Here is a 27,214-nt window from a genome sequence, read left to right as displayed (position 1 = left end):
CGATGCTCGTTCATGTCTATGTAGAGCGAACACAAGCGCAAGCAACAGGACGCTGACTTTCGTTGGCCACAGGTGTCGCTGTTAACAAGCATTTCTGAAGGTTACAAGCAGTCCCTTTTAAAGCAATAGAAATGCATTGCGTTTTATGAACTTGCTGTGTGTCTTGTAAAAAGTATTACTAATAAATATAACTGTCGAATAAAGATAGTTTGCATGTTCTCCCTGTGTTAGCGTGGGTTTTCTCCGGGTTCTCCGGTTTCCTCCCACAGTCCAAAGACATGCAGAAATGCAAAATCAAAAGTAAGCTTTATATTTTACCATTTTATTTGATAGTATTCAATAGAGAGGATATATAGGTGGTGGTGTAGCCTGTAGCTCCAGGTTTACTGAGGAGAGAGAGAGAGAAAGAGAGAGAGAGAGGGAGAGAGAGAGAGAGAGAGAGAGAGAGAGAGAGAGAGAGAGCTCGTGTCCCTCCTCTCCTCTTTCAGCAGACATCAGGATGATGAAGAAGAAGCAGCATCACAACCAGCTCCGTCTCTGTCCAGGTGACGAGAGGAGGACGAGCTGATCGGAGAAGAAGAAGAAGAAGAAGAAGGACCAGGAGGAAGAGGAGGAGGAGGAGGAGCAAATCCCGCGAGAGAAGCAGTAGAAGCAGAGGAAGACAGACAGACGCAGATATATAAACACGCAGAGAACAGGAGCAGCCGCATGCACGTGAGGTGCGTGAGACCCCCGTGGAGAGGGGACTAATAATCGATCATTTACCGGAGAGACGGTTATTATTTTTCTGTTTTTTCTTCAACACGGAAAAGACAAGGTAAGAAACACCAAAAACAGCGACCTGCTGCTTTCTCTCTTTTCTTCCTCTCTATCTCTCAAAATCCGGATTAAACAGCCTCTAATTAACACCTGTTAATTAGCTTCTTAATTGATTAATTAAGCACATATGTGACGGTTATGATGTCACAGCGTTCGGCTCTGCTACCTGTGGTCATGTTAGCTGCTTTAAGATGAGAGAAATAATAAATAAATAAATCATCCATACTCAGTTTAAATGAAGCTCAGATTTATGACACTTTGCTGCATTATTTTGGTTGTTTTATTATTCTTTATTAGTCTCTCAGATGTGATTTAACATAAAAAAAAACATTTTGTTGTTGTGTTATTATAAGAACATGTTGCCTCCATGCCTCCCACATGTCCTGACTGTGCATCGCACTGCTGCAAACTGCTTTTAAAACATGCTCATAAGCTTTGTTGTTTACCCAGAATGCTGTCTGGTTGATCAGATTTAGCTCATTCTGCATGTTTAATATGATTTAATTGTGATTTAAGTGTGCTTTAGAGACCCAGTGGTGGTGGTGGTGATGTATAGCTGCTGTATGTATCTGTGCTGCTGTGTGTTGCAGCGTTTGGCTGGCTGGAGATGCTTTGGGTTGACTGGTGGGTGGTTTATGTATCCTGACTCTATTGACTAATGCTGGAAAGAGAGGGGGTGCAGAGAGAGTGCGTGTGCGTGCGTGTGTGTGTGTGTGGGTCTCTGTTCTTTGCGCGTGCACGTGTGCGCATGAGATGGATGTTTACATACGCGCACAAGAGAGGAAGAAAAAAAAAACCAAGAGAGATGGATGGAGCCGCAGAATGTGTGTGTCTGTATTGGGGTTAATGTGTGTGTGCATGTGCATAAGTGCACGTGAGCGCGTGCTCGCGAACCCAAAGGGTTTTCCCTGCATATTAAACCCTTCGTCAGCCCTCTTTTAAGTGTTTCCCCTGCTGTCCACCTGCAGGAAAGTACAGCCTCCTCTTAAATGTCAGCCAAAACATTAAGTTTCTACTGCTGCAACACGCACACACACATGCACACACACATGCACCAGATGGTAAATCATCAATGTGAGCATCCAGCAGCAGGATGAACAATAATTGTGCCTCATTGTATCTTGAGATTTTATTAATTATGAAACAGCAGCTCGTCAGCAGTTTCTGTGAGAGAAAAGGCGACGTGTTAATGTGAGATAGCAACAAGGACAGTAAAGTAACAATATCACCAGTAATTAGTTTGCAGAATGATTATCTTTTTTTCGGCATTGTCGGCAGGATTTTTTGTCGGATTGAAAGGATTGTTTGTTTAGTTCCAGCAAACATGACAGATATTTACTGCTTCCAGCTTCTTTTCGCTGCTTTGTGCAATTTTAAACTGAGCATCTTTGAGTTTTTGACTGTTGGTCGGCAGCAATGTGAAGGCTAGAGGTCGACCGATATAATAGTTTGGAGCAGGAAAAAGACGATTAATCTGTCGATATCTTCTTTACTTCTCGGCAGCCTAGTCGGCTACTTTTGCATTCTTTGCATTTTTTGTCGATAATTCATAAGAATATCCTGAAGTGTGATTTGGTGGATTACATCATTGTGTATTCGGTGGTTTACAGTATGAATGGCCAGGATTACTTCTGTTGCGTGTCTCATACATTGTTAAATGCCGCTCTTATAAACCATTAATGTTGGTGCATAGTCCCGGGGTAAGGAGGATCCTTAAAGCTGAAGTAGGCGAGATTGGAGCAAATATGATTAAAAAAAGTATTTTTTATAAAACGGTCTCTATATCACGACAGCAGTACCTGAAAGAAAATCATGTGCCTCTGTGTCCTCCGGTGCTCCTAACGGCATCTGCAAGATTTCACAGACCGGAGGAAAACAAGCAGTAAGAGCTGATCTGAGTTCTGCCGTCTATGAGAGCCAACAGTCAATCACTCTGAACTCCGACCAAACGGTCAAACTAGGCAGCGCTGATCAAATATGAATCAATGTTCTGTTACTATAATGCCTATTTCTCTCCTCAAATGTTCTCAGAATCATCTTGTAGTGCACGGTTTAGCTGTAAAATTAGAAAGTTTGTGACGCCGCCGCCATTGTGAAATCTGGTGAAGGAACACCAAGTTCAGGTCACATGACCGGAGCACAGCCAATAGGAACGCTCTCTCTCTGAAATGACCTGTGATTGGTCAAAGTCTCCCGTCACAGACTAGATGTTCTAAAGCCTGAAAATAGAGCCATGAGGAGGAGCAGAGGTCTAGTTATCTCTCAGAACACTTGAATTACAATATGCTGAAAGGTTATTATGGGATTTTTGCCAAATGATGCCAAAAATATATACTGCTTACTGAAGCTTTAATGCCTACTTATTCCATTAGTTCCAAAAGGGCAAAAACTTTGGCCCTACTTTGGTAGGGGTCAAACGGTGAGCCATGCTCACTTTTGCCTTGTTAGGGATGCACTGATTCATCGGCCGAACATCGGTATCGCCTGGTATTCGCCTTGTTGACTGCCATCAGCCTAATGACACTTGAATGACATTCGCCGATGTTTATCTGTAGTGTTGCATCAATTTTGCGCCAGCTAAATGTCGTGTTGGTTATTTGCGGTCGGTCTCAGACAACAGTAACTAGCTGATTCAGAGAAGAAGCCACTGGATGGACACGACTCTGACGACAGGTGCTGTGTGAACATGTGGTTTTTAAAACAATGACTTAGAACCTCGTGTGTGCGTAATGTATCACTAGAAGCCCGTCAGTCCAATGAGGGGTGACGCAGCGCCCAGTACGTTACAGTGGGAACATCCTCCACGCCGTGCAGCCTCCGCAGCAGTACGTGACAAATACGTCAACTTCATGGGACACGAACGTCGATCTTCTTGGTTAAAGTCTGGTGTTTTTTTGACCGATCCATCCATCCCGACCTCCCCCCTACGGGATGTTTGTCGCTCTTTGTACTTCCTCTCCCTGGTTCACGATTACGTGAATTACTGTGCATTACTTTTCGTAGTTATAGCTACGAACGGTGTGTGAGAACAACACGTCAGTCTTTAGTCACGTGAGTCGTTGGACAGTGAAGTTAACATCAACCGCGACCGTTTCCTAACCCTAACTAAGTGGTTGTGTTGCCGAAACCTAACTTCCTGTGAAAACAGAGGTTTATTTTGAAAGGACAATGTGCATGTAATGAACGTTTATTGACATGCTGTCCCAGGTCCGTCCAAAAGTAACGCAAGAGGGGTCCGTTGGTCTCCGGTGCCGAGGGGTGCTGAGTCGAGAATGAGAATGTGTTGAAAGTTGAAGTAGTTTTCTTATTTTCCCCAGTGAATGTGCACATTTTGATCAGCTTTTCTTGTCTGTATCTTCCAGTGGGCCTTCGCAATAATAATATGTTAATTTCACTTTGAGTTGGAAATGAGTTAGAAAATATCGGATATCAGCAAAAATCCAATATCATGCATCCTTAAAAATAATACGACGCAGCACTAATCAACAAACTTTCTTTGAGAAGAGCTCTGACTGACTAATGAGGTTGATCCACCTCTAGATTTTTCACACTGAACATCTCCCAACACATGAAATGTCAGTATTTTTCTTGTTTTTCAGCACTGATGTTTGTCCTGATGGCGTTGATTGCGTAACAGCTAACACTCCAGTGATCCGACGTCCCTGTTTCTCTCTTTTTTTTTTTTTTTTGTGCTCCATCCAAACGTTACCTCAGCAGCTGCAGACATGGATGCCTCTGAAATATGCAGCCAGTCTGAATATGTCGGCACGTTTGTGTGCCTTCTTCCTCCATAAAGCACGCAATATAGTTTATCTTGCAAACAAAACAATGGTACTGCATTCCTTAAGAATATAAATAGTCAACAAGAGAGCTGGAGCATGAAAGAAGCGATGAAACCGAATAAAAGTGGAGCACTTTGAGCCATAAACGTTTGTTTAAAGAAACGGGTTTAACAGAAGACGATAGCTTATAGCTCTGTGGAGTTTCAGCTGTCAGACAACTGGATCATATCTACCTAAGAATAATAGATTTAAAACGTTCTTAATTCTCCCCCGTGTGCATCTCGGGACGGGAAATGTCAGCACCGAGAGGACGAGTGGCGTCTCACGTTATCTCTGCACCGTTGAACGTTATCAGCAGATGGCTGCAGCTTCACTGTCGATCTGAAGTATAGAGACGTGGAATAAGAGCACCTGGAGCCCAGCGTTTGTCAATGAAGGTGGTTATTACGGTATTCTATAGTCCTCATGCCTAAACAACCAAATAGGTCATTTGTCAGTGACCTCCAAAAAGAGCTCATCATCCACCGCCTCTAGTTAACATCTGGTTAACATCTGGTTAAAGGTGCCCTGTGTTTACATTCTCACCAAAACACATTCTCTGTTTGTCTTTTTCTTTCCTCATAAAACATTTGCAAAGCTGATTTCTTTGAATATTTTAAATGGTGCATTTATTGGCGTGTTGCTATGCTGCTTTTAGAGTCGTTCCTATACCGATACCAGTATCGGAAATGCGTCCAGATTTTGGGATCGGGTATTAGCGAGTACGTCAGTCTATGCACGATACCATCATTTATTAACCCAGAAAAAAATCAACTTGTTTAACCGGAAATTAATTTTTCTTTGCTTCTCCAAACCAGTAGCCTTCACTGTGCAAAATGTAATCTATTTGATTCCTGTGTCATAGACACAAATTTACCTTTTTTTCGTGACACTCAGCACAACTTTCAACAACTTATTTGTTGTGTGTTTTCCTACGAATGTCCAGCAACATGTGTCAATTTCCGCTCAAGTTTTTTTCAAAATAAAACTACTTAGTTAGATTTAGGAAAAGATCGAGCAGACGTGACATAACTTAAGTACGAAAGTTACGTGATAAATAAATCAACGTTGACTTCTGGTTTCTTTGATTCCCACTTTTCATATTAACAAAAATAATAGTTATAGCAGGCAGTTTGTCACAGGTGTTAAATAATAATTATGATATAATAATAACAAAATAAATTTTTTATCACGCTGGTATCGGACTGGTACTCGATATTGGCATCAGGAAGGAAGAAATGGTATTGCAACATCTAGTTGCTTTTGGCGTTACCATCTGTTGATCAGTGGAAGTAGAGTGTGAAACTGGCGACAGGATTGTACATCACACTGCTCGCCTGCTTGTCGGCATGTCGCAATCCCGATTTTGGTTTCCCACAATTAAATGAACATGATCGACAGCGATATTCATATTTAAAACATGTGCTCAGCTCATAGAAAACATATCAAATCAAGTGCTTCCTAAACAACATCATCTCACAGACATATATTGACCACGACCTCTTGACAGCAAGTTACATGGTGGTGGCACCGAATGTGTTAAAATTACCACCACGGCTGGTTTGTGTTTGAGAGAGAGACAGTTTCTGTAAGTTATTAATAACTTACTCAGAACGCTGCTTAGTCTTTTTTTGACATGCAATATTTTCTGGTCGACCTGCATCACTAGCGTGCATCACTAGGGTGAAGAATTTCAGTTTTATTTTGATGCAGATATTAGTTAACGTTAATGTGAAGTGAAAGCAGCGCTCCGTTGATTTAATTATTGGTAAAAAGTTTTGGTGCAGTTTTATTTTGCTTCCAGGAGATGCTCTGTGAATAAGTCTTATTTTGATTAGCAGGAAGTGGAAGCAGCGCTCCGTTTATTTAAATGAGAAAGTGCTAAGAACGTCTTAGTTTGTCCCTAAAATCTCAAGAAAACCAGGACTCATACTAGCGCTCAAAGTGCCCTCAATGTCAAAAAGTCAGTGAAAGTGAGGGAAGATCAGGGTTGTGTAAGAAGAACTACTTGTTTTGAGGTCAGAGGTCGACTTTGGTCAGGGTCAGCAGAAACAGCCTCTAGCTGTATCTAGTTATAGGAGACTCTCAGCCTTCACCTCCCCTACTTATCATATTTAAAAGTCAATAATTGTTTTAGACATGTGAATAAGCGACTTATACTGTTGTTTCTCCCCTTGGAGCCACTGATTACAGTCCCGTATCTGTTGTTAAATTAATGAAACGGAAAGTAAAAACAAATCTTGTGTTGATGTGAAGAAATCAGATAAAAGCTTCTTTGTAGTTGTGTTTGCTTTTAGATGCATCATTTCAGTTTTCCCTTCCCTTGTTGGTATTTTTTTTCTGAGCTGCAGTTCATTCAAGAGGATCTTGTTTTTCTATAAAGTGTCGTGGTCAGCAGCAGCAGCAGCAGCATGCAGCAGCATGCAGCAGCATGCAGCAGCAGCAGCAGCAGCAGCAGCATGCAGCAGCAGCATGCAGCAGCAGCAGCAGCAGCAGCAGCAACAACAGCAGCAGCAGCAGCAGCTCTTTGCAGACCAACTTTTGGTTGCGTGCGGGGACTGAAAATCTGGGTGATGTGTTAAATCTGTTAATCCGTTTTAAACACGTCTCGTCCCTTTTAAAGAAACAGGATGATGAAGACAACTGCATGAAGTGTCGGGGAGGGCTGGACCTTTTGCGGTTTCAAATTTATGGCGAGGGAAAAACAGTCATGTACATTTTCAAAGGGGTCCCTTGACCTCTGACCTCCAGATCAGTGAATGTAAATAGGTTCTATTGGTACCCACGAGTCTCCCCTTTACAGACATGCCCACTTTGGGGCATGTCATAGTCAAGTCAGCACACTGACACACTGACAGCTGTTGTTGCCTTGAGCATACTGTTTTATGCTAAATGCAGTACCTGTGAGGGTTTCTGGACAATATCTGTCGTTGTTTTGTGTTGTTAATTGATTTCCAATAATAAACATACACATACATTTGCATAAAGCAGCACATTTGTCCACTCCCATGTTGATAAGAGTATTAAATACCTGACAAATCTCCCTTTAAGGTTAATTTTGAACAGATAAAAAGATGTGCGATTAATCTCGATTCAATATTTCAATAGTTTGACCACCGTAATATAAACAAAACTTATTGATTATGTGGTAATTTAACATGTTTAAAGTATCAAAAGTTATCCCCAATTTGTATGTGAGTTTAAAGAATATAATATCAAAAACTCTCAAACTTATAAACACCAAGAAACATGGAAAAACTGTTGAAATGTGTAGCGAACTCTTTAAAGAAGAATAATGATTTTTTTTCTTATTATTCTATATATATTTTTTTAAGTTTATTTATCCCAATTCTATTTTTATAAATTATCATTATTATTTCGACTTATTTATTTAATTGAATATCCTTGTTTCTCTGTAACATTATGTTGAGTATATGTCTGTATTTTTTTGTAAATTTGAATCGATTGACCGCCCTAGTGAATACATCTCTATAGGATAGTCATTTATGTTTATACATTTAATAGTGCAAGTGTCTTCTTCGGTTTGAAGCATTGAATAGAGGAGGGAAAATCAGGTGGGAAAAGTCCTCAAAGTTGTTTCTTAATCATCAATAAATCAAGTTATTTTTTAGCAAAACTTCCAGATATTCTCTGCTTCCAGCTTCTCCAGTGAGGACGTTCTGCTGTTCTCTCTTATATATGATTGTAAATAGAATATCTTCGGCTTTATTACGACTATAAACTGGAGATGATTTGTTGATTTTTAAAAGAGTTTGTTTTGTTTACTTTGCTACGTTCTGCTACTTCAGCACCACGGACAGCACCGTGGATTTATCCATACACGGCACAGTTAGACCCACTCTCTGGATGCTTCTCATTAAATCCCCTACTGACTATAGCTAGTATTATAGCTAGTATTACTAGTATTATAGCTAGTATTACTAGTATTATATCTAGTATTACTAGTATTATATCTAGTATTTCTAGTATTATATCTAGTATTACTAGTATTATATCTAGTATTATATCTAGTATTACTAGTATTATATCTAGTATTATAACTAGTATTATATCTAGTATTACTAGTATTATATCTAGTATTACTAGTATTATATCTAGTATTACTAGTATTATATCTAGTATTATAACTAGTATTATATCTAGTATTACTAGTATTATATCTAGTATTATATCTAGTATTACTAGTATTATATCTAGTATTATATCTAGTATTACTAGTATTATATCTAGTATTATAACTAGTATTATATCTAGTATTTCTTGTATTATATCTAGTATTATATCTAGTATTATAGCTAGTATTACTAGTATTATATCTAGTATTATAGCTAGTTTTATAGCTAGTATTACTTGTATTATAACTAGTATTATATCTAGTATAGCAGCTTGTATTATTAGTGTTGTTGGATTCAGAGTTGTCTCCATGTGAACGATCAGCAGCAGGTTTTGTTGCTGAGAGAAAGTTTAAAATCTGCTCGTCTCTGACCTGTGTGGGTGAGTCTCTCTCTCTCTCTCTCTCTCTCTCTCTCTCTCTCTCTCTCTCTTCCTCCTCCACCTTTTATTTTCCAGTAGATGGATGGAGAGAGATGGAGAGAGATGGAGAGAGAGAGAGAGAGAGAGAGAGAGAGAGATGTGATTGTTTTGTGCAGCAGAGTGAAACGCAGCCGGTGCTCTTCATCCTTCTCTTTCTCCGTCATCGCTCACTAGTGTTGGTTCTTCCCTCCTCCATGTTACTCCGTCATCCCTCCATCTTCACCTCCTTCTCTTCTCTCTTATTCCTCCTTTAGTCTTGTTTCCTCTCCTCCTCCTTCTGCTCATCGTCCTTTCCTTCTTCCTTGTTCTCCTCTCATCGAGTGTCTCCTCCTTCTCACTCAACCTCCTTTTCCTTCCTCTCGTCTCTCTGCTTGGTTTTCTATTTCTGTTCTCCTCCTCCTCCTCCTCCTCCTCCTCCTCCTCCTTTTCGTTCTTCCTTCTCATTTACAACCATAAGCTACTTCCCTCTTCTCATCCTCCTCTCCTCTTGTTGGAGCAGTAACTCCTCTTCTCTCTCTTATCCTCTCCTCACCTCCTCCTTCTCTGTTTCTCACCTATTCTGATCTCCATCTTTTCCTCCATCCCTTATTCTTCTCATTCAGATGCATACAGTACACCGCTCCTCTTCTCTCCTCTCCTCCTGCTTTCATCTCCTAGTTTCCTCTCCTCTCATTTCCTCTCCTTGTGTTCTGTCCTTATCTCATATCCTCTCACCTTCTCTTCTCCCCTCTTCTGTCCTTTTCTGCATTCTTGTTTCCTCTGCTCTCCTCTTGTTTCCTCTCTTTTTCTGTTTCTCCCCTCTCCAAGTCTCCTCTTCTCCTTCTTTCCTCACCTCATCTCCTTTCCTTCTCTCACCTCTTCTCCGTGCTTCCTCTCCTTCTTTCTCTTCCCCTGTCCCTTCCTTTCCTCTCTCTTATCCCTTCTCCTTCCTTCCTTCTCCTCTCCCCTTGTCTCCTCTCCTCTGCTATACTAACAGTCACAACGACCCTCTCAAGAGGCAAATGATCGCAGCCTACACCATGATAGATTACTACACACACACACACACACACACACACACACACGCACACACACACACGCACACACACACACACACACACACACACACACAGATAGATACTCTATATTCATATATGCGAGCGCACATGCAGCGCAAACACGCATTTGCACACACACGACTGAGTGGTGTGTTGATGCGTGACGAGAACTGCACGTCCGACATGTGCTGCAGCGCGCACACACACACACACACACACACACACACACAGATGCATTTGTAAGCTTGACTAACAGTGATGTATACTGTACTTAGAGAGGCTGCTTCTCTATAATAATAAAGTCTTTCACACACACACACACACACACACACACACAGCTGGTAGTAGAGTCGTATTAATCAGTAGAATGACATCATAACCTTCCAAACAGCAGCATCAACATCATCCCGTTAGAAGCGTCTACTAATGAGCTGGAGAACGCACACACACACACACACACACACACACACACACACACACACACACGCATGTGGTCATGTATGTAGTGGAGCGTTGTTTGCTCGTGATAAAACTACCATGATAACGATGATACATTTATGAGATTTATTTTACCTTAAAGGGAGATTTGTTGAGTATTTAAAACTCTTATCAACATGGGAGTGGACAAAATATGCTGCTTTACTAAAGGGGAGACTCGTGGGTACCCATAGAACCCATTTACATTCACTGATCTGGAGGTCAGAGGTCAAGGGACCCCTTTGAAAATGGCCATAACAGTTTTTCCTCGCCAACATCTAGCGTAATTTTGGAGCGTTATTTAACCTCCTTCATGACAAGTTAGTATGACATGGTTGGTACCGATGGATTCATCAGGTTTTATAGTTTCATATGATATCAGTATCTTCACTCTAGCTTTAAAACTGAGCCGCTACAATCTCTGGAAGACAGAATAGTGGCTGGGCCCGTCTGCGGGCTGATTGTTAAGAGGTTAGTTTATATAATCCCCTAATTTCATTGTGTCAGTACTCTGTGCTTTGGCAATTAAATTGAATCTAATCTAATCTATCTAATCTATTTACGACTTTATAATCTCGCAAATTTGTGAGTTTTTTCTTATAAATTTGCCGCTTCAATGTAAAAAAATATCCACGTTTTTTTTCAGAAATATATGATTTTATAATCTTGCAAATTTTAGTGTTTTTCTCGTAAATTTACAACTTCAATTTCGGAAATTTAAGAGTTTTTCCTTGTAAATTTTCCTCTCTAATCTCAGAGAATATCCACATTTGTTTTTGTAAATTTATTATTTCAGAATCTTATTTATTATTTCAAAAAGAGTTATTTCTCGTAACTTTTTTTACTTTAATCTCAGAGACTATCCAAGTTTTTTTTCATACATTTATAATTTTCTGATCTCGAAAATTAGAGTTTTTTTCTCATTAATTTACTACTTTAATTTCGCAAATTTGTGAGTTTTTCCACATAAATTTGCCGCTTTAATCAAGTGTTATTTTCATAAATTTCTGATTTTATAATCTCGCAAATTTTAGATTTTTTTCGTAAATTTGCCACTTTAATTTAAAAAATATGACAGTTTTTTCTCATTCATTTTCCTCTCTAATCTCAGAGAATATCCAAATTTTTTCTCGGAAGTTTATGACTTTATAATCTCGTAAATTTGCGATTTTCTTTCTTGTACATTTGTCAAAGAATATCCAAGTACTGGATTAGATCTACTGGACATTTTATCAAGTCAGTTTATTTGTAGAGCAACCAGAAAGTGAAAGTAGATCAACAACATAGTACACAAAATAAACACAATCATGTCATGAAGACTTTTAAAGGAGTAAATCATAAATGTATCTCGGGCTCAAACATGATGTCACATGACGGTTCACTGGGTTCGATGCCGTATTTGTGATCTACATGTTGTATCTCCGTCCCTCCGCCCCGCCCTGATTCACACCCGAGTCGTCTTTGTGCTCGTTGCCTGGAAACATTAGCTAATTAAACATTTTATCAGGAAGCGTGAGAGGATGACAGGGCGCCTCCCCGGTTCTCCAACGGGCCGGGTTCAGTGATGTCGCCGCCGTTTACTGGAACACAGTAGAACTGGTGAGCTGCAGATTAGTAGAGGAAGAGCAGTAATGCTGTCTTCTTTCTCTGGTCTCTCATTGTGGTCCTGAAACTAAAACGCTAATTTGAAATGTATGAGATGTTCTCATCAGCCTCACATTCTGCTGCCCTTTGTCTCGCCCGCCTGTCGATAACGACGCAATCAAACCGCGGCGTCCATCCGCGGCTGCCGGCGTTCTAGTAGAAAGAGCTGCACCGCGGTGATGACCTCAGGGGTCCCAGAACTTCCTGTTCAGGCAATTAATGAGCTAATGTTTCCCCGCCAGCCGACACAATAAGTAGGATTTTTGCTAATATTGATTAGGGACATTTATGTTCCTTTTTATGGAGCGTTTTTATGGATGTTTCCCTTTTTATGGTTTTGTGGATACCACGATGGTTTTCATTCCCGCAAATGGAGTTAATGGACTTCTGTAATCAAGCAGACCTCGTTTTCTATTGGTGAGGTAGCCGTAAAAGAAATAATCAGAGCATGAGGTGTCCACCTGGACTCCAAAGTCAACTTTCAATCACTTTGTTTTCAGGTGCCAGAAGCTGTTTTAGTGATCCGACAAACTGATTTCATCCTAAACATGAAGAGATATAACAAAGCTATACAACAGGATGGATCGTTGGTGATCCAGCCTTGAAACGTCATTTTCACTATTTTATTATAGTAAATTTGGTGTGCTTGTCGGACAAAACAAGTCATTTTGTCACCTTGATGTTAAGGTAATAAGACATTTTTCACTGTTTCCTGATGTTATTCACCAAACAATTAACCCTTTAAACTTTGCAATAGAAATTATCCACCAGTGCCTACATTGGTATTTCCCTACAATCTCTACAAACTAAACTAAAAGATCATTTCAGTCAATAAACCATAATAAAGTATTGAAATTGTATCATTTATAAAAAAACGTTTTTTCATCAGTTTTACTTAATAAACACACAAAATACATCAATCCAAAAGATTTCTAAATTTAAAAACATGGACAGAATATTTCTTAACACTCCAGAAGTTTTTTGAACGATGCACATATTTTAGTTTTTGAGATATTCTTGTTTTTACGAGCAGAGTGATATCTGCAATAGAAATATCTCCCTACATTGGTATTATACTTATTGTGACGTTGTTTCTTTAAATGCTTCATATCCCTAAAAACAACATAAACTAAAAGGTTATGTCAGTCAGTCATAAATACATTTATGACGATTTTATGATTTCCGATTATAATATCACATTTTTATAGTTTTTTATTGTAAATTTATGAATTTATAATCTTGCTAGATTGAGAGATTTTTCTCAAAAATTTGCTACTTTAATCTCAGATAATATCTACATTTTATCCAGTATTTACGACTTTATAATCTCACAAATTTGAGAGTTTTTTTTCTCGTAAATATGCTACTTTAATCTCAGAGAATCTCAGAATTTTTTCTTGTAATTTTTACAACTTTATTTTCTCAAAATTTGTTAATTTTTTTTCTGATAAATGCCATTTTAATCTCAGAGAATATCCAATTTTTTTTTGTAAATTTACGACTGTATAATCTCACAAATTTGTTCTGATAAATTAGCCACGTTAATTTCAGAGAATATCCAAGTTTTTTTCTCATATATTTCTGACTATATATCCTTGTAAATTTGAGAGTTTTTCTTGTAAATTTGTGACTTTAATCTCAGAAAATATCCAAGTTTTTTGTCTTGTAAATTCTAATTATTATCTTTTTACCTACAATACACCGGTGTGAAGTTCCAGTGCTTTTTTTTTTTTTTTTACTTTTGCAGTTCTTTTTTGGTTTAAAATGGTCATTTTAACTAAACAGAGAAACCCAGTTTTTGATCAAGGTTATACGTAAAAGAACTGCTCTGGTTGAATCTGCTCCTTCTCATATATATTTAATACGCTGCAGATTAAAATCAGCACACAAATGATTATTAATTCCCCTCAGATATCATTTCACGTTAATCACTACAGAATTTAACCAAATAAAAGAGCAGTCTTGACGGACTGACGATGAGAAACACGGCTCCTTTTATATTGATTTGAGCAGGGAGCAGAGATGAGCTCTGACAGATGTGAACAGATGTGAGTCGGCTATGTTGCCCAGCTCACAGTGTGACCGAGTGATTCCTCTCAGGGCTGCAACACACTTCTGACTTCCGTCAAATTAAAACTGTCAAGCTGCCATCAGTTCTGTTGAGAGATAACAGACGCGGCTGAGAAACAGCAGTCCAGATAGCAGTGAACTGAGATGTTCATTTGAATTGATATTTCCTGCTTATATAAAACGCCCGTGTGGGAATTGAACCCCGGTCTTTCCGTTACATGAAGACAGGCGCCACACAAAGTTCCTCTATTAGATCAATCACTGTCACAGTTTTATAACTCACACACTCACACACCTGCAGTAACAGCATGAAGGGGTGTAATGTCAAACTGTCTGGAGAACGCTGTCTAGACATCTGATGTGCAGCCTTTGACCTCGGCCGCTTAGTCATCTAGGCTCTGGAGGAAGGTGTTGCTGAGTCTGAGACAGACCGAGTCACAGTCAAACAGAAGGATACTGAATAAAACATAACAAAACTATAATAATATTAGTTATAACTTATCAGTAAATCATCCTAGAGCTACACCAGATCGACTAGGAACGCTAAATATTGGTGAGGAAAAAACGTTGTGTCCATTTTCAAAGGGGTCCCCTTGACCTCTGACCTCAACATATGTTAATCCAACATGAACGTGATCCAACGTGATGTTCACCACTTCTATGTGACGTCTACTGCTGACCTGCTATCTCCCTCTAAAGACCCCCTGGACCTCCTAAAAAGACAAAAACGACTCTATTGTGTGTCTCAATCATAATGAAAGTTATCTTTAGCTGCAGCCCTAATCACCATCTGTGTTTCCTTCAACATTATGTGGGCTTCAGACACCTCACTTCCATTATTCAGAGATTATTTTGGAGAGTTCAAAAACAAACCAGAGTAAATAAACCAGTAAACGCTGCCTTTGAAATTGAAATGCGTGTCTGAAAGCTGCTGGTGGTGAAGGACCTGTCTGCCGTTAGAAACACAGAGAGACGGAGAGGAAGTGAGTCCGTTGAGTTGCTCATGAATTTCAGAGTAAATTTAACTTCCTCCCCCCCCACCCACCTTGATTATATAACAAAAGACAGAAGACGTGTGTGATATTCAAAGCATTGTTACCGTTGGACCAGACTTGATGTGATAAAAGACCAGTTGTTCAGAGGACGAGGAGGCGGAGAGGTCACTGACGGGAAGAATTAAAGACAGACGAGTGGTTAAAAGTTTGAAGAGTCATCTCCATTAAGATAAGAAACAAAGCCAGGGCTGTAAACGTGCTGTACGTTCGTGTTTTATGTCCCTGCCATGTGTGAGCTGTTTATATACAGAGTGATGGAGCAGATGGACTCGATGTCCTGCTCAAGGACAAACTGACGATGCTTCACATCTGTTTGATCTAGCATGGATGACGGATCCGATTCTTTCAGTCCCGATACCGATAGAGATAACTGGGCTTTGGGTACCGACCGATACCGAGTACCGATCTGATACCAGTGTTTAATTAACCCTTTGAACTCTGCAGTAGAAATGGACCACCCAGTGCCTACATCGGCATTTTTTAGGGCTGTCAATCGACCTTAAAGGGAGATTTGCCAAGTATGTAATACTCTTATCAACATGCTGCTTCAAAAACAACATAAGTTAAAAGGTTATTTTATGATTTATGATTATAATATTGCAAATTTGAGTTTTTTTCCGATAAATTTGCCACTTTAATCTCAGAGAATATTTAATATTTTTCTCCTACATTTGTGACTTTAATCTCAGAGAATATCAGAGTCTTTTATTGTAATTTTTATGACTTTATATTCTCAAAATGTGTGATTTTTTTCTTGTAAATTTGTCATTTTTACGATTTATGATTATAATTTTGCAAATTTGTTATTTTTTTTCTGATAAATTTGCAGCTTTAATCTCAGAGAATGTCCAAGTTTTTTTCTCGTAAATTTCCGATTTTATAATCTCGCAAATTTTAGACTTTTTTCGTGTATATAATTTTTTTTTAATTATCATTATTATTTCTATTTATTTCTTTAAATGAATATCATTGTTTCTCTGTTACATTATATTGAGTACATGTCTGCATTTTTTAATAATAATAAAAAAATAGCTGCTAATGTTAGCATTCAGATCAAAGCCTTAGACAAAGTCTTGAAGTGGGCGCCGTAAAAAGGCTAAAACCTTTTGATTTGCGTACCACCCTCGAGACAAACTGCTCATTTCTGCCCCACTAGTAGTAAAGATTTAAAAAAGCAAAGTCTATTTTCTCTTTCCAGCCTTTTTCCAGTTTGTGATGAGCATCACGGCCTCGCGGGAGCCACTATATCGTTTCTGTTGCTAATCAGAAGTGTTTTTGAGGAACAGGAAACGTCAGTGTGAGTCTCAGTCTCGGACCCTGACCTCGTAATAACTGCAGGAAAACGGGGCGCCCATGATCCTCTTCAGTGCAGAGAGACCTCTATTGAGTCCAGCCTGACATGTTTAAAACTAACACACAACTCCAATCCATTACTGGACCGACACAAACCAGCGAGCGGGGCAACGAGCGTCTCGTCGGTGAAATAAAGCAATTTATTTTATCCTTAATGCTTAGGAGGAGCAGTCATCCATGATTTGAGGAACAATGAGCACAGAGCCGTTACAAAAACACAGCAATTACTCTGAGAGATAACGGGCTATTTTTATATGTGTGTGCAGCAGAATACCTGTCTGTCCTTTATCTGTTAGTTAGTGTGTGTCACTATCTATTAGTGTGTGTGTGTGTGTGTGTGTGCGTGCTCACGTTATCGGGAGTGACGGATGCTGCTGTCCTCCGGTGTGTAATTGCAGCAGCAGTGTGAAGCTGGTTGGTTCTCAAATGACAACAACACAATAGAATAATAATCGTCTTCTTCTCTGACTTTAACGTCCCGTCAATTACAGCGAAGCCAGAGAGACGGAGAGACAGAGAGAGAGACAGAGAGAGAGACACAGAGAGAGACACAGAGAGACGGAGAGAGACACAGAGAGACGGAGAGAGACAGAGAGAGACGGAGAGAGACGGAGAGAGACACAGAGAGAGACACAGAGAGACGGAGAGAGACACAGAGAGACGGAGAGAGACACAGAGAGACGGAGAGAGACACAGAGAGACGGAGAGAGACAGAGAGAGACGGAGAGAGACGGAGAGAGACAGAGAGAGACGGAGAGAGAGACAGAGAGAGACACAGAGAGACGGAGAGACGGAGAGAGACAGAGAGAGACAGAGAGAGACGGAGAGAGACGGAGAGAGACGGAGAGAGACGGAGAGAGACACAGAGAGACGGAGAGAGACACAGAGAGACACAGAGAGACACAGAGAGACACAGAGAGACACAGAGAGACGGAGAGAGACGGAGAGAGACACAGAGAGACGGAGAGAGACGGAGAGAGAACAGGAAGTCATCTTACACCACCTCCGTAACCTCCTACTATACTAGTAGTACTGATTTGGCCAAAATGTAGCATGATGTATGCGAACAAAAGCAAAATCTACAATATCAAATCAAAGGAGAGGGAAGAGGAGAGAGAAGAGGAGAGAGAAGATGAGAGGGAAGAGGAGAGGGAAGAGGAGAGAGAAGAGGAGAGGAAAGAGGAGAGAGAAGAGGAGAGGGAAGAGGAGAAGGAAGAGGAGAGGGAAGAGGAGAGGGAAGAGGAGAGAGAAGAGGAGAGGGAAGAGGAGAGGGAAGAGGAGAGGGAAGAGGAGAGAGAAGAGGAGAGGGAAGAGGAGAGGGAAGAGGAGAGGACAGAGGAGAGAGAAGAGGAGAGGGAAGAGGAGAGGGAAGAGGAGAGGACAGAGGAGAGAGAAGAGGAGAGGGAAGAGGAGAGGGAAGAGGAGAGGAGAGGGAAGAGGAGAGAGAAGAGAAGAGGAGAGAGAATAGGAGAGAGAAGAGAAGAGGAGAGAGAATAGAAGAGGAGAGAGAGAGGAGAGGGAAGAGGAGAGGGAAGAGGAGAGAGAAGAGGAGAGAGAAGAGGAGAGGAAAGAGGAGAGAGAAGAGGAGAGAGAAGAGGAGAGAGAAGAGGAGAGGGAAGAGGAGAGAGGAGAGAGAAGAGGAGAGAGAAGAGGGAAGAGAAGAGGAGAGAGAAGAGGAGAGTGAAGAGGAGAGAGAAGAGGAGAGTGAAGAGGAGAGAGAAGAGGAGAAGGAAGAGGAGAGTGAAGAGGAGAGAGAAGAGGAGAGGGAAGAGGAGAGTGAAGAGGAGAGAGAAGAGGAGAAGGAAGAGGAGAAGGAAGAGGAGAGTGAAGAGGAGAGAGAAGAGGAGAGTGAAGAGGAGAGAGAAGAGGAGAAGGAAGAGGAGAAGGAAGAGGAGAGTGAAGAGGAGAGAGAAGAGGAGAGTGAGGTGAGGTTTTTCTGTAAAGATTTCTCCGGTGGCTGACGAGGTAGTGATGTGACAAGAACCGATACTTGGGCACCGTAGCTATCGTCAGAGCTCGAGACTAACGGCGTCCGGCGGAAGATATAAAATGTGTTTGGGACTCAGTAAACTCACTATCGACACGTCCAAGAGGACGTACCCTATTCCTTTCCTTGATAATGCTACGCAGGTCATTCCTGTTATGCAGCAACATTTCTGTCCCTGTGAATTACTTCCTCATAACTTCTTTAAAATGTGTCAAATATTTATAACAAATGGCCTCAATTAAAGATTAAAATACTGACTTTACTCAGCTTTTTATGGCACATGTGCTTGATTTTACCAAGTCCCCAGTGCAAAGTCACAGACTTCTACAAGAACTATAAACCATGAAATGATACAATCTGCAAAATGGTCTTTAATTAATTCATAGGCCTTGTTAAACTCTCTCTGAATGATATATATACGTATATACTGTATGTATAAGGGCAGCATGTTTCTCCTAATGGAAATGTTTTGGGAGTTGGAATCAGCGGATAACCTGAGTTGAGGTATTTGAATCGATATCGAATCGTTTTCAGATTTACACACTCCTAGATCTCAGAAGAGCTCATGGAACATGGAGAGAAAAGATTTGTTTGTAACAATCACATTCAAAACAAAGAGATATTTAATCTGCTGAACGAGAGAGAGAGAGAGAGAGAGAGAGAGAGAGAGAGAGAGAGAGAGAGAGAGAGAGAGAGAGAGAGAGAGAGAGAGAGAGAGAGAGAGAGAGAGAGAGAGAGAGAGAGAGAGAGAGAGGTTTGTGTGAGGAGATGGAAAGAAAGAAAGAGGTGACTCATCAAAATGTAGACAGGTTGGAAATTAAAATGAAAGGATGCAGCTGGAGGGGATTTAGAGAGAGAGAGAGGTGGAATCAGGTTAAACGTGGAGTGAAGAGTGGAGAGACACAACCCTCGTTTAACCTGAAGATATCTACACCAACACATTGTCCTATATGTTTCTGTAGATGAGGCCTTCTGGTTGATTAGATCTTTACAAACGCAGAACGTTTAAACTATCACAAAGTTCTCAATTAAAGAAGACGGATACTGAAGAGAGTTAAATGCGTCCCTGGAATTTACTGGAAGTATTAAGTGTGGTGTCGTTTGTTAAATATCACTGTTAATAAATTAATTGTTTTGACTGAAATTAAAATAGGGATGCATCGATTGTGAAATTCTGGGCCACTTGTCACTTGTAATTTTTTGGGGGTGATGATTCATGTAAAATAGGTCGGGAACCACTGCTGTCTTGAATTAGGCATATGTGATGGTTGATTTTCTTCCTTTAAATGTCCTTGTTGTACCGTTAAAAGCTCCTATACCTGTAATATGTGTGCAGCTCTATAAATGTGAAGTTTAGAAATGAAGGAAGCGTCTCATCAGAATACAGCAGCAGTTTCTCCATCGCAGTAGCTTTGGCGCCGATCAATAACGAGAGGAAAACAGCTCTGAGTTCAGCTCAGTCTTCAGGTCTGCGGAGGGATTTATCACAGAAACAATCTAAATCTCCGGCGTCTTCCGCTGCCGTTTAAAGAGGCTTACACCCGGAAATCGGTCTCCTCGCCGGGACGGGAGATAACGCTGCCACACAGCAACCGCTGAGGAGCAGGAGGTTTATTTGAAATCTTTATTTATCCAGTTCACCGCTGAACGCTCAGCTTCGGCTTCTGCTTCACATTCAGACGGGACGCGGAGCAGCTTGACAGGCGTCACTCAATCTTTAGCTCTAGTCGCTCGTGGGATTCAAACCGGCAAACTACTCGCAGTGTAAACATGTTGTTTTGTTTCTCCCTGAAGACGACGTTGTTCTGTAAGACAACAGAGATGTCAGAGGTGTTTTTAAGGGGAAACTATCGACTGCACATCTGTCTCCATCCTCCATCCTACTTTTCATTTGATCCTTATTTGTCAGTGTTTCCTTGAAGTAATCAGGATGAGTTATTAGACTGCAGTTCTTCCTGTATTGTATTATATTATATTAGCCTCATCTGCCCTTTAGCAATAGAGAATGTGCAGCTGTTAATGCATCAACATGGTAACTGGTAGGGGTGGGAAAAAATATATTCTATTTTAATACCAGAATCTTTTAGCTTTTATTGTTGTAGTCTGAGTAACGTGACGTCATATCCGTTCCGTATCCGTCAACCAAAACAAACGTCAGCGAGCCGAAACGAGAAAATAGAAAACGTCGGAGAGTCGTCGTGGATACAACCTGCACCCTCCCATGTTAAATCCAGCGTGGTAAACACTACACATCCAGTAAAGGATGGAAACACTTTGGGTTTCACACATTGACAGGAAAATCAGAACTAGATATCACGGCTAAAGCTGAACACTAACTTCTAAAAAAGGCCAAAATATGTCCAAAAAATTTCTGAATTGCTGTATGTCTGAAAAAAGCCGCACAAAATGCCAAAGTATGTCCGAAATATGGCCCAAAAATGTCTAAAAAGGCCGAAATATGTCAGAAAAAAGGCGAAAAAATGTCCAAAAATATCCGGAAAAAAGTTGCCAGGAAATGTTATTGTATTGCGGTAACGTTGCGATCGAGCCGGCCTGTCGTTCTCGTCTCCGTAGTCAAACGGGCCGACGCTACGACTGTAGAGCACCCATATACTGACATTTATGTTAAATGCATTCAAACTGCCCCGATGGAGCTGACCATGGATGGATAAAGAGAACGGAGCTGACGGGAGAGCTAGAGACCACCTTGGAGAAGTTAGAGGAAGTAGACACGTGGGACTATGTCTGGTTTTCAAAATAAGGTGTTAACAAAGGGAACTGTATATAAATAAATACATCTATGGAAATAAGATTGATTGGATTATATTCACCAGAAGTATAAATATTACATGTCCCTTATGAATGAATGTCTTTATTCTTTGATTTGAGTGTAGATATGAACACAGAAACTTGAGAAACGTTTTATTGTAATCTTTAGTGAAACACTCCTGCAGCAGCTGCAGCAGCATCGACCGTCGTCTCTCAGGGAGAGAGTCTCCTCGCTGCTCCGTCGCACCACTTTCATCTCCTCGCCTGTCGCATTGTCTCTTCTACTTCTCACCTCTGCTGAGTGTGTGTCCCAATATGGCCCGTCTCATCATTTCCCATCTCCCCTCGCTGTATATCTCCCCCTCCTCCCCTCCTCTCCCTCCATCCATCCCTCCCTCGGCTGTCTTCTCTGCTCTCTCTCTCCTCCTGGCCGGTCGCTGCCTGCAAATAGGATTAAAAATTAACACTCAGTGTGAGAGAGAGAGAGAGGGAGAGAGAAAGAGAGAGAGGGAGGATGAGCTGCTGAAGTCATTGTTGTTTACCACATTTAATGGTTTGTCTTGGCACGCTGTTTTATCACCTGGTTTGGTGGCACTACAGCGACATTTCACCTTCTTTTTTCAACGTGTTTTCTCCACCTTCTCCTCATAAATGTTGGCCTCTGTGGGGATCCGTAGCGATCCTGTTGCTCCTACGTTTCTACCGGTTCTTGATGACGGTGACCTGTTGTACAGGAATGCTTCTCCACATTGCTTGTTGGATACTGGATACATTGTCAGCCCGGTCGCATGAAAAGGCATGCGAATGGCACACTAATGAGCGAGGTCAAAGCCGAGGAGAACGCCGTTGTTGCCTTAGGAATGTCATTTGTACACCATGTGGTCTGTACTGACTGCAATGAAATGACATAGAATAAAAGAAAGAAAAAAGAGATAAAGGAGTATGTAACATATAAATGATATACATAACGCTAGAATATAAACACATTATATGTAAGGAAATATAAGTGCTAAAATTAAAGGGACTGTTTGTAACTTCTCACTCGTATAAATCATTGCTGGTCGGTGTCCCATGCGGTTCGCGTGTGGCCACGCTGTTCAGACTCAGACTCCAACACAAACTACATGGAAGCACCAAAACCTCTTGGTTGTATCTGTGAAGCCCGTCTGTTAAACAGTGTTGGCCGCGGTCGGAGGACGCGGGGGAGACCGTAGCTTTGGTCTCCAGGATCGGAGTCTCTGCTGTACTCTGCTCCTCTGCTCCTCTGCCTGCCTTCACTCACACACCACGCTCCTTCTCCCTCGCTCTTTCGTTCCACTCTCCATGCATGTGCGCTCACTCCACACTGCAGAAGAGTTAGTTTAGCTCTGAGAATATCTAGTGAATGTTCAGGGGACGTTTGTGCAGAAATAACTGCTGCAGCTCCTCCAGACCAACAGAGGTTTCCCGTGTCTTGTGAAGTGATGGGGCTCCGCAGAGAGAAACGTTATCGTCTCCGACCAAAACTCCGGCGTCTCCCCTGTTCCCTCCGGCCGCGGTCTGGAGGCTGAGGCAGGAAAAGCCAACACTAGGATCAGCATTGATTCATGGAGAGACCTTGGTCTGGTCAGCTAACATTACTGCCAAGCAGCTGAAATACAGAGTGATATTGTGCTTTTAGCTGACGTGTGTCGCCTCACTGTGTTGAGCGATGCTCCTTCATGTCAAGCGCGAGCAACAGGACGCTGACTTTCGTTGACTTAACGGCCACAGGTGTCGCTGTTAACAAGCAGTTTCTGATTCTTACAAACAATGTAAATATAAAATATATGAAATATGTACGATAAGACATGCAAATGAGATAAAGAAGAAAATTAAAATAAATATATTTATATATATTCATAACATTTCGTTTTTCAGAATTCATCAGCCATTCTGACACTGTATGAAATGAAGAAAAAAAGAGTTTTACACCACTGTAACCTCAAGTGCTTTACAGTAGATCCCACAGACAATGAAAGCATGAAAACATACGTTCAGGCTTTCAGAGCTTCCATAAATGAAAGGTGACTTTAGTCGTGTAGCTGTCAGTCAGCTTCCTGCCTCCTCTTCTCCCCGTACGCTCACCGTCTTTATGGCCTCTGACAGGCAACAACCTCACAGCTTTCACTTCCCGTCAACCCAAAAGATCCTTTAAATGTCTCGGAGAAAGACAAAAGCTTGCGGTCGAGGTGTTTAGCAGCAGGCCCTGCTGGCCAGACAAGAGAGTGTGAAACGGGAGCATTTTTCATGCTGCTGGAGGGTTCGTCCTCGGCTTCAGAGGGAACATGAGCGCAGCAGCAGGGATGCTGGCACGCAGACGGGGTGTTAACACAGCCGCTGTACCCGAGAGGCTCTGCTTTACATTTGAGTCATTTAACTGAGAGACTAATTCACACACACACGGACAGCCGGCGAGCCTCGATAGAGAACGCTCAACAGGAACGTGATGTGGATGAAAACCTGTTTCCTTTATCGGGTTCTTATGATAATGAACCGGGATCTGCATGGAAACGGCTCATTTGATATTATAAGAATAGTTATTGCTCATTGTTCGTGCCTCCACACTAAACTTCACAGGAAACAACTTGATTAGGATTAGGCAGCAAAACTACATAGTTAAGTTTACGGCGTATCCGAACTGGGAACGTCAGGAGCGCGTGGCGGCTGCGTGATTGACGCGTCGGGTGTTCGCACCCGCTGCGTTTCTGCTGCTGCTGTCAGCCTTTTCTTTCTACATAGAGTTTGCCTTTCATAATGGACATTTTATTTCATTATGAATATCATTTATATTTATTTTAGAAAGAGAAATGTTAAGAAACGTGTGGTAATTTGTAAACAATAGTAATAATCCACTATTAAAACCCCATACTATATTAATTCATGGAGCTCTGCAAGTCACTGCATGTTCTACAACACTGTCCGAGTGTCCACATATTTCAGAATAAAAGCCTTGTGTTAACAAATGAAGGAATTCTGTCCACAGAAAAAAACGCTTGAGGGCTTTTATTTTTAAATGAAAGCAGGAAGTGTTGTTTTAAAAACAAGTCTTTACTTTTTTTCATCTCCGTAACATTTCCTACAGATACAGACATTGAAAATGCAGTAATGTTTACTTTACTTTCTTTACTCCTCTGTGACAGTAAACTGAATATCTTTGAGTTGCGGACAAAACGAGACATTTGAGGACGTCATCTTGGGCTTTGGGAAACACTATTCACCATTTTCTGACATTTCACAGATCAAACAACTAATCGATTAATTAACAAAATAGTCGACAGATTAATGGACAATGAAAATAATCGTTAGTTGCAGCCCTAATTCCCAATGTTGTTGATTGATTGCCTGGCCAATAACTCATTGATTGTTTGATTATATTGCCAGAAAGATGCCACAAATTCATCAAAGCACCCCGGACACAGTCCTGCTTTTTAATTGTATAATGATTATTGGTTATTTAATCAATTTGAGCAAGTTTTAAGGTTGTAATTAACGCTCATTCTTTGACTTTAAAACCAGTAGTTGACCGAACGTTCTCACCACAAGGTCGATTAGTGGCTGTTCTGCAGCTTTTGATCGTCTGCCCAGTTTTCTTGGAATCGTAGACGTCCATATTTCCATTTTTTCTGAGCACTTTAAAGACTTCTCTTTCATGATGCCTTAAAATATGAGGTTGAAACTAAATAATGTCACTACGAGGATCAATGTGGAGCTGCTCTGGGGGAGTTTGCCCATTTTAGAAAGTGCTCAGAAAAAAACGGGAATTTGAGCATCTGCAGTTCCCCGACAGTCGGACCAAACATCTGCAATTGTTTCTTACGCTGCTTTAATCAAATAAGTCCCGAGCGATCACCGAGGACAGAATAGGATCCACCGTGGAGGTCAGTAATCCCATTCTGCTGATGCACGTCAATACTTTAGCCACTAAAACATTTGAAACATGCTCGTCAGATGAAGCAGCTGTTATTTCTTCTCCACTTCTTGGCACCAGGCTGTGCTGAAATGACTCTCTCTCCTCTTTTATTGATTATTTTATATTCAGTTTGAGTGCTTTATACTGGTTTGTTCTTTTTTTTCTTCTTACTGAATCCTATTACCCCTGCTCCCCACAACAACCCAGTTTATTCTGCAGGGATCAATAGAGTTTCATCTAATTTAATCTGAAGAAGAGAAGCTGCTCTGGTTATGCAGCTTCTCTGTGAGCAGAGACGGCAGGTTTTCACAGCTCAGCGGTCGAGGTAAACACCAGATGTCAATCTGGACGGGATTTAAAATGACACCAGAACATCAAAGTTAACACCAAACACCAGAGATAAAAAACATAAAGTTATCTTATCTCTCTCCTCTTTTAGTCTTCTGCTGTCTGGAAACACTTTGGTGGCGGAATAAATATTCCAATCTTTTAGTTAAGTAAAAGAAGAAATGCCACAGTCCTGCTTTCAAAATGTAAGTATTACAACAACATGTAGTAAAATGAATAGTAAAAGTGCTCCTTTGGGTCCAGTAAACACAGGACTTTGTTTTGTTTTGTAAGTTATGTTAGTGACATTTGATTGACGTTTTTTTCAATCCTTGTTACATTATTTCCGTACGTAATTTACTTAATTTACGGCCAACCATGATGTTTTTCCTAAACCTAACGAAGTGGTTTTGTTGCCTTAACCCAGGGGTCAGCAACCTTTACTATCAAAAGAGACATTTTAGGCAAAAAAAATAAAATAAATCTGCCGGGAGCCGCAAAACATTTGATCATTGTGATGAAGGTAACACAGTTTATAGTTTAAGTATATAGTATATAAGTCTAATGCAGTGAGGGCCAAAGAGACAATGTACTACGGAGTATTAGGGCCACATTGAGGGAAAAAAACATCTGAGATTTACAGAATAAAGTCAGAATATTACGAGAATAAAGTCCTAATTTTACGAGAAAAAGGTTGTAGTATTATGAGAATAACGTTGTAATTTTATGAGAAAAAATAAAAAATATTACGAGAATAAAGTCATAACTTTACGAGAAAAAAAGAAAATAACACGGAAAATTACTACTTTATAGTATTATAACTTTATTCTCATAATATTATGACTTCTATATCGTAAACCTTTGAATTTATTTTTGTAATATGACTTTATTCTCTAAATCTCCGATTTTTTTTTTCTCCTCAATGTGGCCCTAATACTCCGTCGTACCGTCGTACCATAGACCTAAAGGCAAAACTATATCAAAACATCCGTTAGAGTGTTTTAAATAATAAGGTTTGAGCGAAGATGCATGTGTTTGGGAAGTAGTGAGCAGACGACTGGATTAATGAGACTTGGATTATACTGAACGAACAAGAGGAAACCTGCATTTTTGTGCTTTTCACTAGAAACTCCGACCTCGAGGAGATGAAGCTCCAGCTCTTATTGTGAAAAAACGATGCCCCTTACTGACTTCCTCGAGCCGTTCTGCACTTTCATAAGACATTTTTACCGTTTATTGGTCATCCCGCGTGTTAACAGGGACGTAATATTGATTTACAGTGTATTTAACATTTTACAGACAGGCTCAGCCAATTAAGGATTAGTAGTTAAATTATTCATAGTATCGGTTACAACACAGGACCTGAGGTC

The 27,214-nt window shown here is 40.6% G+C and overlaps 1 protein-coding gene across 1 annotated transcript in view; it reads left to right on the top strand.

The window, feature by feature from the left end:
- The first annotated feature begins 468 nt into the window (after positions 1–468).
- Positions 469–27,214, top strand: part of trpc5a (transient receptor potential cation channel, subfamily C, member 5a) — a 122,381-nt gene continuing 95,635 nt past the window's right edge. The window contains exon 1 of the mRNA XM_074623459.1: positions 469–817. The gene's annotated coding sequence lies outside the window, so the exon portion shown is untranslated. The remainder of the gene's footprint in view (positions 818–27,214) is intronic.

The sequence above is a fragment of the Sebastes fasciatus genome, chromosome 22, assembly GCF_043250625.1.
Source record: "Sebastes fasciatus isolate fSebFas1 chromosome 22, fSebFas1.pri, whole genome shotgun sequence".
Classification (NCBI taxonomy): Eukaryota; Metazoa; Chordata; class Actinopteri; order Perciformes; family Sebastidae; genus Sebastes; species Sebastes fasciatus.
The sequence above is the reverse complement of the archived record's forward strand: the minus strand, read 5'-3'. Positions and strand labels throughout refer to the sequence as shown.